The 16,489-nt window shown below is 41.5% G+C and overlaps 1 protein-coding gene across 1 annotated transcript in view; it reads left to right on the top strand.

Moving 5' to 3' along the window:
• Positions 1-16,489, top strand: part of LOC127055132 (uncharacterized) — a 1,051,551-nt gene that overhangs the window by 143,886 nt on the left and 891,176 nt on the right. The window lies entirely within an intron of this gene.

Here is a 16,489-nt window from a genome sequence, read left to right as displayed (position 1 = left end):
TCTGTATGTATAAATATCTCCTGTCTGTGTGTTCCATTCTATGCATCGAAGAAGTGAGCTGTAGCTCACGAAAGCTCATGCTGAAATAAAGTTGTTAGTCTCTAAGGTACCACAAGCACTCCTGTTCTTTTTGCAGATACAGACTAACACGGCTGCTACTCTGAAACTCTCACTCAAGTTTCTACATTGGTCTGATACCATGAACATCACATTGTCTCACTCTGATGAATAAATACAGCAACAAGCTAAAGGCACCAGATGCAGAACTACTAACTGGTCTCCTATCAACCTATGTATGAGGTGCAGTTGTAGCTGTGTCGGTCCAAGGATATTAGAGATACAAGGTGGGAGAGGTAATATCTTTTATTGGACAAAATTCTGTTGGTGAGGGACAAGTTTTGAAGCCACATGGAGCTCCTCTTCAGGTCTGGGAAAAGTACATTCTATATCACAGCTAAATGCTAAACAATCTGTTCCTCCTTGCATAATTAGTTAACATACATATTCTAAGGGACCATTCGTTTAACCTATCAGTCCTCATCCTCAAAGGAAACCTGCATGACATTTTCAAAAGGTAAGTCTGGAAACTTAAATTCATAACATTGCTAGACAGTCATGGGCTGAACAGAGACACTGGTATATGACTTATTACAACAATCTATAACCCACTAAATCTCTCTTTTTGTCCTATGACTGCAAAGGTGTTAACAGGCCACTCTACTTTGAATGGTTCCTTAGAACATGTGCCAACTACTTATGGTAAACAATCTGTTCTGCTTTGCACTCACTTGTAACTCTTAACATACCTTTCCCAGACCTAAAGAGGTTTGTGTGGTTGGTCCAATAAAAAGATATTACCTCACCTCCGTGGTTTCCCATCAACATCACATACATGTTGGAGTGGCAAGGGAATTTTAAAGATACATTTTAAAAATGTAATATGAGCGTTCAAAAGCATCATCTTAAACAATTGTCAAGGTGCAACTTACAAGGAGCATTCATGTTTGCTCCAAACTAACAGCAAGTCATCAAAAACAGACAAGCAGTCAAAATATTGTTACTTATAAGCTTCCTAACTAAAGTTAAGTAAACATGTCTTTTTCCCCACAATGTTGTGGAACATAGTAGGCATACAAGTGACAAGGTGTTTAGTTTTTTGGTATGACAGTAGTAGTGACAGAGCTCTCAATACTATATAATATTATGTTCTCATGGGAGCCCCGGCAGGGCCCGCGGCAAATTGCCCCACTCGCACCCACCCCTTTGGGAGGCCCTGGCTCTCACCTGCTCCTCCTTGATTCTCCCAGTCTGCTCCCTTTATATGGCTCAGGTGCTCTCTCAGGCCCAATGGGTAGACTTTTGCACCAGACCTTGTTCTCTCTTGAAGAGGCTGGTCACCCTGTGACAAGCAGGTGATAGGGGGGAAACAAATAGCATGGCTAGAATCTGAGGGTAAATTTCTTCAATTCTTACTTTGAGTAGACTGCGCAGATAGGAAAGCACTATTCAATGCAATAAGGTTTGCAGAATCAGGTCCCCAGTGAGCAAAACGTGTAAAACGTGTAAAAATTCAGTCTAAAAGAACATGGTGTTGGTCTCCTCCAGATACAGACTTATCCCAAGGGATGTGTGGTCAGTCCATTCAAAACCTTTTTAAAAGAGTTAGAAATCTCTTGGGAATTAGACATGTTTGATTAAGATTCCCGGACACGATAGACCTGATTCACCACAATAGACCTGATTCATCCTTCATCCCAAAAGATCCTTATGTACTTTATAGGCAGAATGCTTATAGACTAGTCATTCACAAATGCAGCTCTTTCTTGGGCATAACACATCAGTCACTGTGTACCAGCATCACTGCCCAACCAATTTTAGAAAGGGAGATGAAGAATATTTTCTCCAAATGAAATTATAAAGGGAATTTTTTCATAGTCAGGATGTAATTACCCAGTATAGAATTTTTTCATAGTCAGGATGTAATTACCCAGTATAGAAATGGTCAGGAAACCAGAAATCAAACACTCCCTCTACAAAAAGTAAGTGCTCTTTAATGGGAAGTGAGTCAGGGCTTTGTTTTGAGTCTCCTATGAAATATGTTTCCTCTAGAAGTACAGTGCCTCCTTGGTATTATTTTCAAGTAACAGGTTGCTTTGGTATAAACTCAGAGAGCAGGGTGTCACTGACTGCAGTATGTGAATCTTTCCCACAGGACTCCCACTCAGATACTGCATAGGCCCCATGATGCTTAACTTCTATTTCATGAGACCCCTTAGCTTATGATATAGAGTATGGATTTCTGTTTATGTAAATTGTGGGCTATGAAGCATTTCAAAGTCCATGAAAGAAGACAGTGGAGAAAAGGGGGGGCAGGCCTGAGGTAAGAAGGAAGAATTGGAAAGCATTATTTGTGATGGCTACATGACAGCACTATATTCTGAAATCAAATCCCCAAATTCAACCTTCCCCTTCTCAAATGCCCTTTTTTTCTTTTTTTTTTAAATATTATCACCTCCTATTTTCATATTCTCCGTTCTCCCTTCCAGTGGCAGTTGTGTAGATCTGACAAATGCCTGAAAACTTTCAATTCTGTATTCTTCTTTGCTTTCTCAGTTCAATTACTGTTAACTTCTTAAAAGCGTTTCTCAAAAGCAGTCACTTAAGGTGACATGTTTCCAGATTGTTCAAGTATTACACAGGTAATATTGCTACTATTTATGTTGCTTGCCCTGCTTTAATGCATATCGTTATTGCTTCCAGATTACACTAATAGGCAGACACTTTAGAGAATAATATTCACAAACGACCCCATTGTTCAGTATGCTACATCCCATCCATTTACTCACAGCAATAAATTCCATCACATTACTCCAGCTATGGCAGATTTACACCTGCTTCCTATCAGTCAATGCATTGTCTTTAAAATTTTACTCAGTTTTTCATTACCTATCTGAAGCATCCCTTTTAAACCTATCAGAATTGGTCTCCACTTACGCATGCCCTCAATCCTTGCTTTCTAATAATAAATCTCAAATTCATCACCCCCCTTGTCAGGTCTCTCATCAATGGGTAACAGAGCGTTCACCTGTTATGCCCCTGAGCTGTGGAATTCCCTGAACTAAACTCTCATCTCCAAATCCCTTGAGCTTTTAAAATACCTCTTTGATTCCCTACTTATTAAAATTTGCTTTTAATATTTGATCCACTGCTGATACATGCTGTAGGCTTGACTGGTATAAATATATATATAAATATAAATAAATATATACATTTTCTAGAGCGAAAAGGGTTTTTTAATGCATTTTATTGGTGTTCCATACACTCAGTTCTCTTCCATCTTTCGTTTCTGGGTTAAACTTTTCTTCATCTGCTGATGAAGTCTGATCTCTGACTATAGTTAACTTATAATAATTCCAAATTGTTCTTGTAAACAGACCAGGAAAAAATACAGCAATGTTGACTAGCTCGATCTCTTTAGAATGCCTTGGTTGTGGAGGAGTAACATAATGAAAATAAAAACAGCACATCAGGGCATTTTACAAACATTAACAAGTTAAGCTCTCACCATGAGAGAGTTAAGTATTGTCCCCAAGGAAACTGAGGCAGAGAAAGTGACTTGTCAAAGGACACATGCCAGAGTCTGTTTTGGAATTCAGGAATTCTGATGTCCCAGTTCTAGGCTTAGACCATGCCTGTTTATTTGCACCTGATAAGTCTGTCTCTTTCCAAGCTATATTGAATTGAATCAGTCTCCATTCTATCACTTTTTGGAGAGTCGCTTTTTATTGAAAAAGTCCATTATTTATTTGAATATTCTAAATTAAAGCATACACAGCTTTGAGCATAGTGGAATTATTATTCCTGAAGGCAGGTACAGTCTTGATTCAGAATCTTCACACAAGTAACTTAGCATTTCATCTCACTGATTCAGGGACAAGGCAATAGTTATTTTGAGAACTAACGACAAGCAGCAGTAAAAAGCAACACGTTTTTATACTTTTGGGTACTTGCTTCATCCTTGAAAGTGTCTTTTTAATCCCATAAATAAAATTGTTTGGTATAAACTGCTGTATAGATGCCACACCATAGAAAACTAAAAACTCATTTTTAGGAATTGCCTGCAGGAGGAAGTTAATAGGATATTGTCTGCCTCTTTTGGTAAACTCACTGGGGTTTGGGGTGGAAGGTTAATATCAGAGTGTGATACTGTATGAAATTTAACAGCAGGTGGAGCTCCGTAGAGTATATTTGTGGAAAGTGAGTATGAGAGTGGGATTTATTGTCTGGTCAAGTGAAATGGCTGCTCTTCAAAATCTTTCTGTTCCCAGGATGTTTTTAAAAGATGGATTCAGCACATGGCAAGTAAGGAGACTGATCACCTTCTAATGATGCCTTGCAGTTATCAAGCTACAGCACAAGTTCTGTTGAGTTTTGAAGGGTCTCCTCTAACACTTGGACTCTTTTTTCAGGCCCTTTGGTAAGGGAGGGAGAAGCCTGGGCCTTCTAGTTCCAACCAAGAAAGAGGATGGGCAAAGGAGGACACATACTACTTTCCCCAGCAATGGTATGCATACACAGAGAACTATAAAAGTAGGAGTAGGGAGGGGGCACTGCTTCTGTATATGGTATTAGTGAGACCCTTAGTGGAATATTGTGTATAGTTCTGACATCCACATTTCAAAAACAAGGTTGAAAAATTGGAGAAGGTTGAGAAAATAGTTATATGATTGATTTGAAGGCTCAAAAACCAACCTTATAAACAAGAGACATTTAGTTTATTCAAGAGAAGGTTGAGAGGTAACTTGATCACAGTTTCAAGTATCTACATGGGGAAAAAGTTAGAGACAGTAGACAGATATTTGCCTAATATAGCGGATGTAGCAGAAAAAGGCATAACAAGATTGACAATTGGAAGCTGAAGCTGGACAAATTCAGATTAGAAAAGAGTAAAAAAAGTTAATTTTATTTTTGACAGTGAGAGTAGTTAACCACTGGAACAACTTACACAGGGTCACGGTGGAGTCTGTCACTTGCAGTCAAGATAGCTTTCTAACAGATATGCTCTAGCTCAAACAGAAATTATGTTCCCAAAGCTGAAATTACTGGGGGAGGTACTATGGCCTGTATTACACAGAAAGTCAAATTGCATCATCATAAAAGGGCTTTTCTGGCCTTAATCTATGTCAATCATTAGCTGTTGGTCAAACTGAACAGATGTTCTATTTCCTGACTTGATATCACTACTTCTCCCCTCCGGTTTTGAGGGAGGGGAGGGTTTGGATTACATTATTCCTTACTGGTTTCAGGTTTCTTTAGCTGAAGGGTTGCCGTAGCCACAGTGCTTGAACCAAATATGACACACACCAATTTTTGTATTTTATCTGCTATACATAGCTGCTTACTGTAACATCACTTTTTTTCAGGTTAAGATCCACATGCCAAAACTATCAACTCCAATTATCTTGATCCAGCCCAGTGATCTTACTTACAAATATATTCTCCAAATGTAGTCCTCACCAAAGATTAGAAAGTCTCTTACGGAATCTCCATTAAATGTTTTCCACGTCCATTCATCCTGGGATTTGCTGCTTTGGATGCACTTTCAGTTTTTCTTATACCACATTCCCAACTTAAAGTTACAACGAAGGTATAAAAACAATGGTGGTCTTCCATCTCACATTTGCAGCTTACTTGCAAATAAACATTCCTCTCCCCCTCTCCCCTTCCCTGTATCTATCTGTTCTTAATTCACATCTAACTATGTTTTTCACGTGGATTGTCTGGCTAGATGTGTTTAATCTGAATTCATTTCACAATCTGATTTAAAAGAAACAAGACTTATTTTCTTATATTATAAACTTCCTGTTAACATTGTTGTATGCTATATCAAAAATGGATTGCCTATGAACACTTCACAGAGCCATCAAAGTGAACATAAGGAGATCTCATCTCTTTCTGCCTATTGTGTAGCAAGGTGGTCACTGTTTGTATGTGTTTGAATGAAATTGCTGAGGGGTGACTAGGAAGAAGTTGGTTTTAAATTTTGTACTGAAGATGGAAGTTGAGGAAATGCACAGAAAGTAGATACTAGACTCCAACTGTATATGGAAATCTGATTTGAAAAAAAGGCATCTCTGGGGGAGGAAATGATGCATGAGAACCTGCAAAGGTCAGAAGAAATGTGAAGCCAGTGTCTGAATCTAATTGCTAGTGTACCAGTAACTGTTACAGGAATATAGGCAACAGAATTGGTTAAAGATAGACTAAACAGTACCTCCCCTCCCTTTGTTAAACATTTTAATATCTTACAGCAACCAGAGCCCATCACCCCCCAAGTCCAGCACTGTGGGTAAGTGCGTGGGTCACCTGCCTCTAAATCTGGCCCTGCTCAGTGCTACAGCTATTATTGCTTCCAGTACCACGTTGAACAAATCTTGTGATAATATGCATCCATGTCTCACTCCCACAGTCATCTTGAAATATTCTGCCAGCTTCTTGTCTATTCTTATTGCACTCATTAACTCATTGTAGATATTTTCTATCAGCTTGATCAGTCTCTCGAGGATGCACATATATTCTTCAGATTTACCATAGTCCTTTCTGCCAAATGCTATCAAATGCCTGTATAAGGTCTATAAAGTTGTTTAACAGGTTTGGTTGTGGCCTATGTACTTCTTGGATATGTCTTCTCACAAATAACAGATTTATTGTGCTGTGTCCTGGTGTGAATCTGGCCTGTTCCTCTGGAACTTTCTCATTCTCCTCAGCAATGTTTTGGGGAATGCTTTTTCAAGCATGCTTAATAAGTTTATTCCTCTGTGGTTCTTGCACTCAGCGTTCTCTATTTTTATATTATTATTACTTCACCACCCCCCATTTGCTCAGTACTAGCACAAACTGTTCAGCAAGAGCTAGAGTATCACCTTTACTGTGTGTTTCTCACCTGCCTGCAACAACTCTGTGGTTGTCACTTCCCCCAGTATCTCTCTTTTTCAAACTCTCTTCATTTCTTCTTTTAAGAATTCCAGCATCTGCTCTTACCCATTTATAATAAAAGCTTCTCCAGCACCGTTTTATCTACTGTGTTCTGCATGTTGTACAGCTCTTGAAAATATTATTTTCATTTATTATTCTTTACTTGTTTGTCCTCAGTTATTTGCCCCCACTTGTCTTTCACTATTGATGAACTCATACATCCCACGTAGCTCTCTTATCTTGTGATGCATCCTGTGTCTCACGTCTCTTTGCGTATTCTGCTTCTTTACATCGTTCACTTATCCAGTTGTTTTGCTCTCTTCACTTACCTGTTTTATCTCTCTAGTCAACCTAGTTCTTAGACTTGCATCTTCCTTTTTGTTCTCCTGCAGCTTCCTGTGCTTGTCACTCAACTGCAACGCTTCTTCCATTATCCACCTTGCTTCCTTTGTTCTGGCCTTGTAACCCAACACTTGTTCAGCCGCTCTTATAATCCCATTTTTTACACTGTTCCATGTCTCTTCAACATTCATTTCTTCTTTCACCACAGACATGTTTTTTCCACATGGTTTCTTTGTATTCTTTCCTTTGTATTAGTTCAAATTGTCCAAATTATATCTTAATTCTTGACACTTTTTGGTTGCTCTCAGCCTCAACTAATTGATGATCCAGTCCCATATTGACTGCAAATGATTTGCATGACAACACACTTGATTTCCATTTGTGATTCACAAGTATGACATCATGATATTTGTTTGCTCACTGGGTGATATCCAAGTCTACTTCTGTGATGCTTCTCAGGGCACCCAGGACTGGGAGTTACCTTGTTGCCGCCTGCTGCCAGCAGGAGAGAGTCTTGCTGTGCCAGCTGGGTGTCAGCTCCCTAACACAACTAACCTCTCAGTCACGCAAACATTCTCCTCTGGGCTACACCAGCCCTGCCTTTGCCCTGCAGGTTGCAGCCCAAGTTCCTTCACAGTGTCCCTCTCTGATGTCCAGTCCCCTATCACTGGATACCCACAGAAGTCACAAATCTTCTGCTCTCAAAGTAACAGCGTAACTTGATTTACCAGCTTTTTCTTTAGACATTTGCCATTTCCCTTGTGACTCACTTCTACCAGAAGATAATTAGGGCATAATTTTCAATATATTTATGTTCTTTCTTAATTACCCGTACACACATCTCATGATTATGAAGGTTAATAAATTACAAGCTTCCAGCAGAGACCTCACATGCTATCCTTTATGGATTAAGGCCATGAATGCAGTGTATTAGGTACAATGCGTTTGTGAGTCTGACTCACAAGTTGCTTGGCAAGAACAGTGAACCCTTTGCCAGTAGGCCCCAATGGAACTCTGTCACAACTTCCTCTGCAGCTCTCTTTATTGAAATAGCTTGTTATTATCAGTAGGATGTTCTTTATGTTACTAAATCTCTCCCCTTCTCCTCTTTTGGTTTCTTCATTGAGTTCGAATCTGCCAATTGCTCCGGCCCAAGAATTTCAGTCTGATTCTACTTTCTCTGTAAAATCTCCAACCACCACATCTTGTCTTCAAATTTCTCGTATTACATTCTGTGCAGCCTTATAAAGTTTGTCACTCTGTTCCTTGTGCAGTGCTGAAGTTGGCACATATACATGGACTGTCTTAACTGCACCAGATTTGATTCTGGATCTCACCTTCAATAGATGTGAAGATATTGGGTTAAATGTCATAAAAGCCTGGCTCGCTGTCGGCTTTAAGCCCCGTGCACATGACGTCCATCATCTTCTCTTCCTGATGAATAAAGGATGTTTACATCATGATAGAATTCTCCTTGGCCTTCCCACCCTGCTTCACATAGACTAATGACTTCTCATTCAGTGTCCTAATTACTGAGTTTAGGGGGGCACACCACCAAAACCCAGAATTTCTCTAGTCTAACAAATTGAAACATTTTGTATTAGAAAAAAGTCAAAACAGTTCATTTCAACATTTCTTTTTTAATATTAACCAAAACAATTCTCCGCAATCAACAAGAATTCTCCTTTTTTTAATCTCCCAAAACAAAACACCCACTTGAAAAAATGTCACCCACTTCTATTTAGAAGAAACTGACCAAATTCAGCCCTGATGTAACACCTTTGAAATTAGTGAAATGCATAGATGGTCAGTGGGGTGAAGGAGTCCATTGGCATGGATTAGTGCCTATGGTTCTCTTACTAAATATCCAAGGTAGATGAGGCAATATCTTTTAGTAGACCCACTTCAGTCTAGTAAAGTGAGAGAGAAACAAGCTTTTGAGTTACACAGGAGCGCTTGCTAAGATCTGTGTCTAAAGATGGCACTTAAATTTGATGAGCTGCCAGCTCAAGTGATTAGAGCTAGAAAAATCAGGTCAGGCAATAAGGGAGCTAAACAAACAAATCAATAAGCAAATAGCTATTTCTTAAAATGCTTCAACCAGAAGAGAGTTGGAAGCATTCAAATATTTCATGGAGGAGCATATGTACTTGACACTCAGCCAGAAAAATGTAGTCTATTGTTTTCAGTCTAGACTTCAACAGCACAAGAAACAGCTCCCTAAATTGATGTGACCCTTATTTTCATCTGTTTGTATAAGCACCACCTGCTATGGAAGGAGAGAATGACTGCACTCTCTCTCTTATACTAGAGATGTTGGGTTTAAGCAAATAATCCCAGAATTGAACATTTTTAGATAGAGAAAGATGAGAGAAGAGGGCTGCTCTATTTATTGCCAGCAAAGTTTTATGAGGACGTCGGTCTTAACCACTACTCTTAAAAAAAAAAGAATGTACAGGAAATAAACAAACAGACTTATCTAAAAGCAGCCCCATTCCTTTACATCATATTCGTGGCTCCAAGAAACACACTGGTTTCCCATAAGTCAAAATGTTTCACTGTATCTGTCATAAATGGTGTAAGAACACAGCAGAACGTTTCAAATGATCCTTTCCCCTTCCTTCCCCAATCCCAACAACTGCTTCTGAACTAGTTAGCTGCAGATGATAGTACTGAAAAACCTGAACACACCTCAAAAACCATGAATGGATTTTACCACACAGAGGAGGAATTATTCCCATTTTCAGATGTGAAACAGATACACCAAGAGATTTAATTTGCCGTCAAATTCACACAAGGAATCTGATGGAAGACCTGGATTCTATTCCTGTCTCTGAGAACCAAGCTAGTGCCTTTAAAAACAAGACTCACCTTCCCCTCTACCACGTTTCCTCACATGCACACTGATCTGTAGCAAATCCAACCTTGTGAACAAAATTCATCATGAATCACAAAGCCCCCTCAACTCCTATATAGACAATTGTAATACATAGATGCTCACATTCTAATAACATTTCTTAAAGTTGCTAAGCATAGAGAAAAAGAGACAGGAGTGCAGTGTGTTCCTTGTAGTCATCCTCTTGAGATGCAGCCAGTGCACAGCACACCAAAATATGTTCCATTAATGTTGGGACCTTAATAGTGAAATTTTCCACTAGCAGCAGGCATCTAAGCTGACTTCCAGGCATGCCCACATAAAGTGAGTTTCAATGGCCTAACCATTTTTCAACAAAAGTCTGAGATAATATCTAAAGTCATCCCTGAAAAGAGTAGGAAAATGAAAATCAGGTGACAGTACATGACTGAAGAGGTCACCCAAATTGTGTATTCAGCCTGCATCAGCCAGAGCCATGCATGTGAAGCAGCCATTTTCCACAAACCAGTGACCAGAACCTACCCATAGCCCTGGATGAGAGAAGAATCACAATGGGTGCTGAGGAAAGATGTGGCGCACTAAGGTATAGTGCAGAGTTTAAAAACAAAATGGAGATTTTATACAGTTCTGATGTCAGATCATCTTACACATGGTTAATTTACAGTAGGGGCCCAAAATGTGAAATTCTTGGGGAGCGTGGTTCTTCCAGATGTCTGTTACAGCTATCTCGATGTAAGCAGAGTCAGGATGAGCTCTACACTGACATCTGGTGGAAAGAATTTCAGAGAGTGTATTTGCATAGGCACGCCTACCCCATCCCAGGCTGCCGAGCTGTGGGACTGCTTTGTGACAGAAATGACTCAACCTCAGTTGGGTGGTACTTGCTAGACAAGGGACATGGGTTCCAAAACCCAGTGAATGGAGAGAGGCTGGGGACAGATATCTGTGCCTGGTGGTGTAGTCTCCTTGTGGAGCCAGAAGCACCAGTTCCACCCCCTCCTCTCTCCACTGTGGAATGTCAGAGTTGATTTTTTTATTCCCTCAAGAATCTAGATACAGGTTGCTGAGCTGAACTCACTTTGGGCTAATGGTGCACTAGCACTGGGGCTCCCCTACTAAGAGCTGAGATCACTAAGAGTTGAAATCACTAAAGAGCTGAAATTACTCAGCTGAGAGCACTGAGTACTGTGCTAACTAGTGGGGGAGCCTGAAGGTATACTGTGGAACAGAGCAGCTGGAGGAGTGGAGAAGTTTATGGGGATGGCTGGAGCGGATCACGGGACAGCTGGTGGAGCGGAGCAGCTGGCAGAGCGGAGTAGCTGTGGGACGGGTGGAGCGGCCCACAGAGTGAGCGGAGCCGAGCAGTTTGCAGGGAGAACTGGAGCAGCTCATGGAGCAGAGCAGCTGGTGGAGCGGAGCAGTTTGTGAGGACGGCTGGAGGAGCAGAGTGGAGCGGCTGGTAAAGCGGAGCAGTTCGTGGAGAAGGCGGAAGCAGAACCCACGGAGAGGCAGAGCAGTTGGCCCCAGACCACGTAAGGTGCCCCTTTCTACCCAGGCTTGGGGAAGGGACCTCTAAAGATAAACTCTCGAACTCTGGGGTGTCATTGACCAGAGACTTTTGGGTTGTTGGACTTTGGGGTGATTGGACTTAAAACCCTAAGGGGAAAAAGGACATTGCCAAACGTACTTGGAGGTGGGTTTTTGTTTATGGTTTGTGTTATAACCCTGTTTGTGGTGTTTCTCCAATGGGATGCCACATTGATTCCTTCCTTTATTAAAAAGATTTTGATACACTCAGACTCCGTGCTTGCGAGAGGGGAAGTATTGCCTCCTAGAGGCGCCCAGGGGGGTGTGGTATGTGAGTGTCCCAGGTCATTGGGTGGGGGCTTGAGCCAGTTATGTATTGTGTTACTGAAATGGAACCCCTGGATACTGAACCCGGCCCTTGTTGCTGCCAACTCAGAGGGGCAGAAGGGTTACACTCCTATTCCATTTTGTTTCTTACAGCTGTCCCCATACTCCATTTTGTTTTTGTTCTCCTGCTGTGGCCGCCCTTCCCTGGCTGTTAAGTTGTTTACCAGGGCCACTGCCCTTCTCAAAGGGTTGGCCACTTGTGCTGCATGCTAAGTGGGACCACTGCCCTGTTCAAAGGGTTAGTCCTGTTATCACCTTGTTGAACCTGGGCTTGATGTAGGGCAGGCAATGTCCAGAGCTGCAAGACCTATTGTGTTTTTAAGATCCTGGGCATGAGTCATAGGCCTCATGTGCTTTTGAGTCACCTATTCCACAGGACTCTGCCCAGGCATGTCTCTGTGCTCACCTGCAGTTTTTCTCTGTGCCTCCTCCCCTGTGACAGAGGGATCCTATCAGGATCACTGGCGGGAAACTGCCTAAGTTTGCCTTTAATAACAGACATTTTTGAAACAAACATCAAAAAGGTTCCTGCATTGCTGCCTGGTCTGATCAGCCAGGGGTTTTGGGGGGTCCTTTCTCCGCTCTCTTTTTATTTTTGAGCGTACCCCGGGTTTTTAAACCCCCCACCCCACAAAGAACAAATTGCTGCCTGAGAGATCTCCTGATTATCAAGACCATACCCAGCCCTCCTTGCTTCTTCTGATGTTACTGCTGCGTCTGCCTTTGCTGCTGCCTTAGGGACTGGTAAGAATCCCTCTGTAAAACTTTCCATACTTTTATTTTATTACTTTAGCTGCTGGCTCTGTTTCCCTAGCACACAGACTCAAGCTAAACCTTGGTCTGTGTCAAAACCTCTCAAACTCTGCGGCGCTTTGCTGCTAAAAATAAGCTTGTGCCACTGCTAAGCTCTGCTCCCTGCTTTCAGCTGTATCCACTGCTGCAGCCACCATCCCTTGGCTTCCTTGGGGGCTGCCTTGGGAGCTGTATCCTGGGCACATACCACTCTGCCCTCTGTGACTTCCCCATAGCATAAGGTGCACAGTAGGTTTTGCTTTTTAGTTTAATAAGTCATAGTTTGCTAAGATTGTAGAGCTTGTAAATTTCACCTGCCTTGTTATAGTTTGCTGTTTTGTTGCTCTGTATAGTTGCTTGTTACAGTTTGCTTAGAATTGTGATATTTGTTGTTTTGCCTACTCGTTGATTAAGATAGATTTTAAAAAACCATTGCCTGGTGGTATTCTGTACCTGTTTTATTACTTTGTATAAGCTGCTTGTAATTTATATAAGTTTAATTAAGTTAGAGGATAGATAATGTTTTTACTGCTTGAATTCGTCTTCCCGCTGTCCCAATCTCTCCCTGAACTTTCCCGTGTCTGTTTTTCCCCCACTCCAATCTCCCCCTCTGTGTACTTCTCCGTGTCTCCCTGTTGTAACCCCTTGCTGCTCCCATGTAACTTCCCAAACCCTTTGCCGCTTCTTTCCCTTTTTTTGGGGGGGTATCCCTCTAGCCTTTCTTTACACCTCTCTGCTGCCTCTCCCTGTATCCCCTGTGTTCGTGCCCCCGCTCCTCCGCTGCCCCTCCCCTACCGAAGATCACCATCACACTGCTCCGTTTTTCTTCACCCCACTGCTCCGCAACTTCCCTGAAGTGCTCTCCGCTGCTGCAACCTGCTTCTTCCCTCAGCCGTCTCCCCCATTCTCCACGTGCCTTCCCATCGCTTACACGTTCAGCGCCCCTCTTGCTGCTCCCAGACTCCCCTTAAGTGCACTCCAGCTGCTCTTGTCTCCCGTACCTCCAGCCCGCAGGCTCCTGAAGACTGCTGCTCTGGGCTTCGGAGTCTCTCGCTGCTTGCAGCTGCACTCTCCTCTCATCAGATACCACTAATCACTCACTCCCCTCCCTCCTCCCGCTTCTTGACCCAGCGTTTAGGTACACTCTTGCTATCACAGCCTCACAAATTAAGTCAGTAATTTTCTACATTGCATAATTTCACTTATCACCCATATTGTATTATTGCACTGTGACTCACATTTTACTTGTAGTTATAACACCCCATTAGTTGCCTCCATTTTTCTAATATACTTTGTATACCATTTTTATATAGAAGCTACCATTTTATTTTGCATTCCACACTGCATCTAGAGTTGTTCCTATATAAAGTTGAGTTGCTTATTGACTGTACTGTATCCCATTGTGCTGAACCCCACTTACTGTACCCCACTGTTAAAACTCCCTACACTGTTCAATAAGAACCCCCCCATCATTGTCTATTGTAAACACCCTATACACCCCATCCCATCGCAGTTCATTGTTAAATTCCCACCACTTCCTTTTTCCTTTAATAAAGAAATTAACTGGCACCCCACCTGTGTGGTAATTGCTCCCCAAGATCCCATATACCTGCAGGCAGGGACACCAGAATGTTTGCAACTTGAAAAGAAGATTGATGTTATGTTGACCCAGATATGAGAGCAAACAGGGTTGTCATTTTAATAGCAGAAGTGGATTTTGAAATTAAACATAGCAGGTAGCAACTAGGTGCTGTAGAAATGCCAAAAAGGATCATTCATCTGAGTGACCTAACTATTCCCCCTACATAAAGCAAAAAACAAACAAAAACAAAAAAACAACCACCGTTGGTCACTGCTCTAGGGAGATCAGGGGGCAGAAAACAAGAGAGATCAAATTCATAGTGGCTCTAGAGTGAAGGAATTCAAAAGCAGGTTACAGAGACTTGAAAGATTTTTTTTTTAAATATAGCTGATCTTTCCTTACAAAAAAGGTAATATTTCCACATTTCTGAATGATCACACTTCATCGCATAACAGGCAGAACACTAAGGAACATGCAGTCAGTGAGTGTCAGAGCAAAGAATTGCCTCCAGAATTCATGTTAGTGTCTATGAGAAGAGGTAATGGTTGGGTCACACACAGTAGAGCCAGGATTTTAAGGTGGCACTTCATCAAACAATTTGAATAATGGTTCTTTTGACATGTAAACTGTTTCTCCAAAAAGAGCTGCCTTATCCTTCTCCCTACCTTCTTTCATACCAGAGAAGTGGAAGAGCAATTTCATATCTGATTTCCTGGTGAATTCTTTTCTTAGCTTAGTTAGAGTGAGCAAAGAGATAAAGTATTGTATTATCCAACTCCTCATTGCTTATCATTGTTTCATAGGAAAAATTTATGGAGTTATCTCCCCCACACACACTTTTCCATAGGAATCTGATTTTTATTTTTACTTGTCTCCTTGCTTTTAGGAATATACAAGTGACTGCCAACAGAAACACACAAACAACAAGCCTTCCATGTTTAGAAGATTCAAGAGAATTGATGTAAAATGAGAAATTTTAAATGGCCATTTTCCATTTTTATAAAATATAATTGATTTGAAACATAGGCCATGATTTTTAAAAAATCTTGACTAGTGGGTTAGGTGCCTTTGTGGTAGTGGTGTTTATTTTTTTTTACATATATGCAGCATTCTACCACCTGAACATCTAACCTTTTTAAGGTCTCTCAAATTAGGCACCCAAAAATTAAGGGACATATCACTTATTTTTGAAAATCTTGGCCAAATCTTCTTGAAAAGAACCAAAGTACCTTGACTTGGAAATGACTGCTAGAGAGGAGATGTCATATCTGGCTATATTAATGACTGTCTAGAGAAACAAAAACCTATTTTCATTAAATTATGCTCATTTTAAGTGAACTTTTATAAAAGAAAACCCTTCAACAGGCACAAAATCAAATTACATGCAACTAACTGTGATAGATATGGCAGTTTCCTGTGATATCTTTGGGAAATCTTTCTGCATTACATTTACATATTGTTGTGAGCCACTGATTGTACATAATTCATGGGGGAGAGTAACTACCTCTCAGGGCCAGATTAGTCTTTGGTTGTCCCCAACACCCAGACTGTGGCTTCACCTGTGCTCCGCTCCAAGTCTCAGCACCCACTCAGCCTCTTCCCCCACCCATCGCTCATAAAGGAGGAGGAGAAGAGGGCAGAGGAACGAGCAGCAGGTAGGGCTTTGGGGGAGGGGGAAAGAGGCCAAGCAGAGGGCACTGCTCTATGCACCGGGGCCCCTTCTGAGCATGGGCCTAGCACCACTGTACCATTGGCACCATAGTAAACCCAGTACTGCCACCTCTTGGGGAAGGCTCCCCTAACTAATTCAAAATGGATCCTCAAGAGGCCAGACAAAGAAAGGATTTTTCAATTAACAGCCTGAGTTTAAACAGATCCAGGGCCTTCCTGTTGATCCAGCAGATGGACAGGACCTTCTGGTCAAAAGGAGGAAGGGTTGGATGGACTGACACCAAGCAGAGACCTCGTGGAGATAGGGAGGATGATGATCTCTGGTAAGTTGTACATTC

The sequence above is a fragment of the Gopherus flavomarginatus genome, chromosome 1 (assembly GCF_025201925.1).
Source record: "Gopherus flavomarginatus isolate rGopFla2 chromosome 1, rGopFla2.mat.asm, whole genome shotgun sequence".
Taxonomy (NCBI): domain Eukaryota; kingdom Metazoa; phylum Chordata; order Testudines; family Testudinidae; genus Gopherus; species Gopherus flavomarginatus.
The sequence above is the reverse complement of the archived record's forward strand: the minus strand, read 5'-3'. Positions and strand labels throughout refer to the sequence as shown.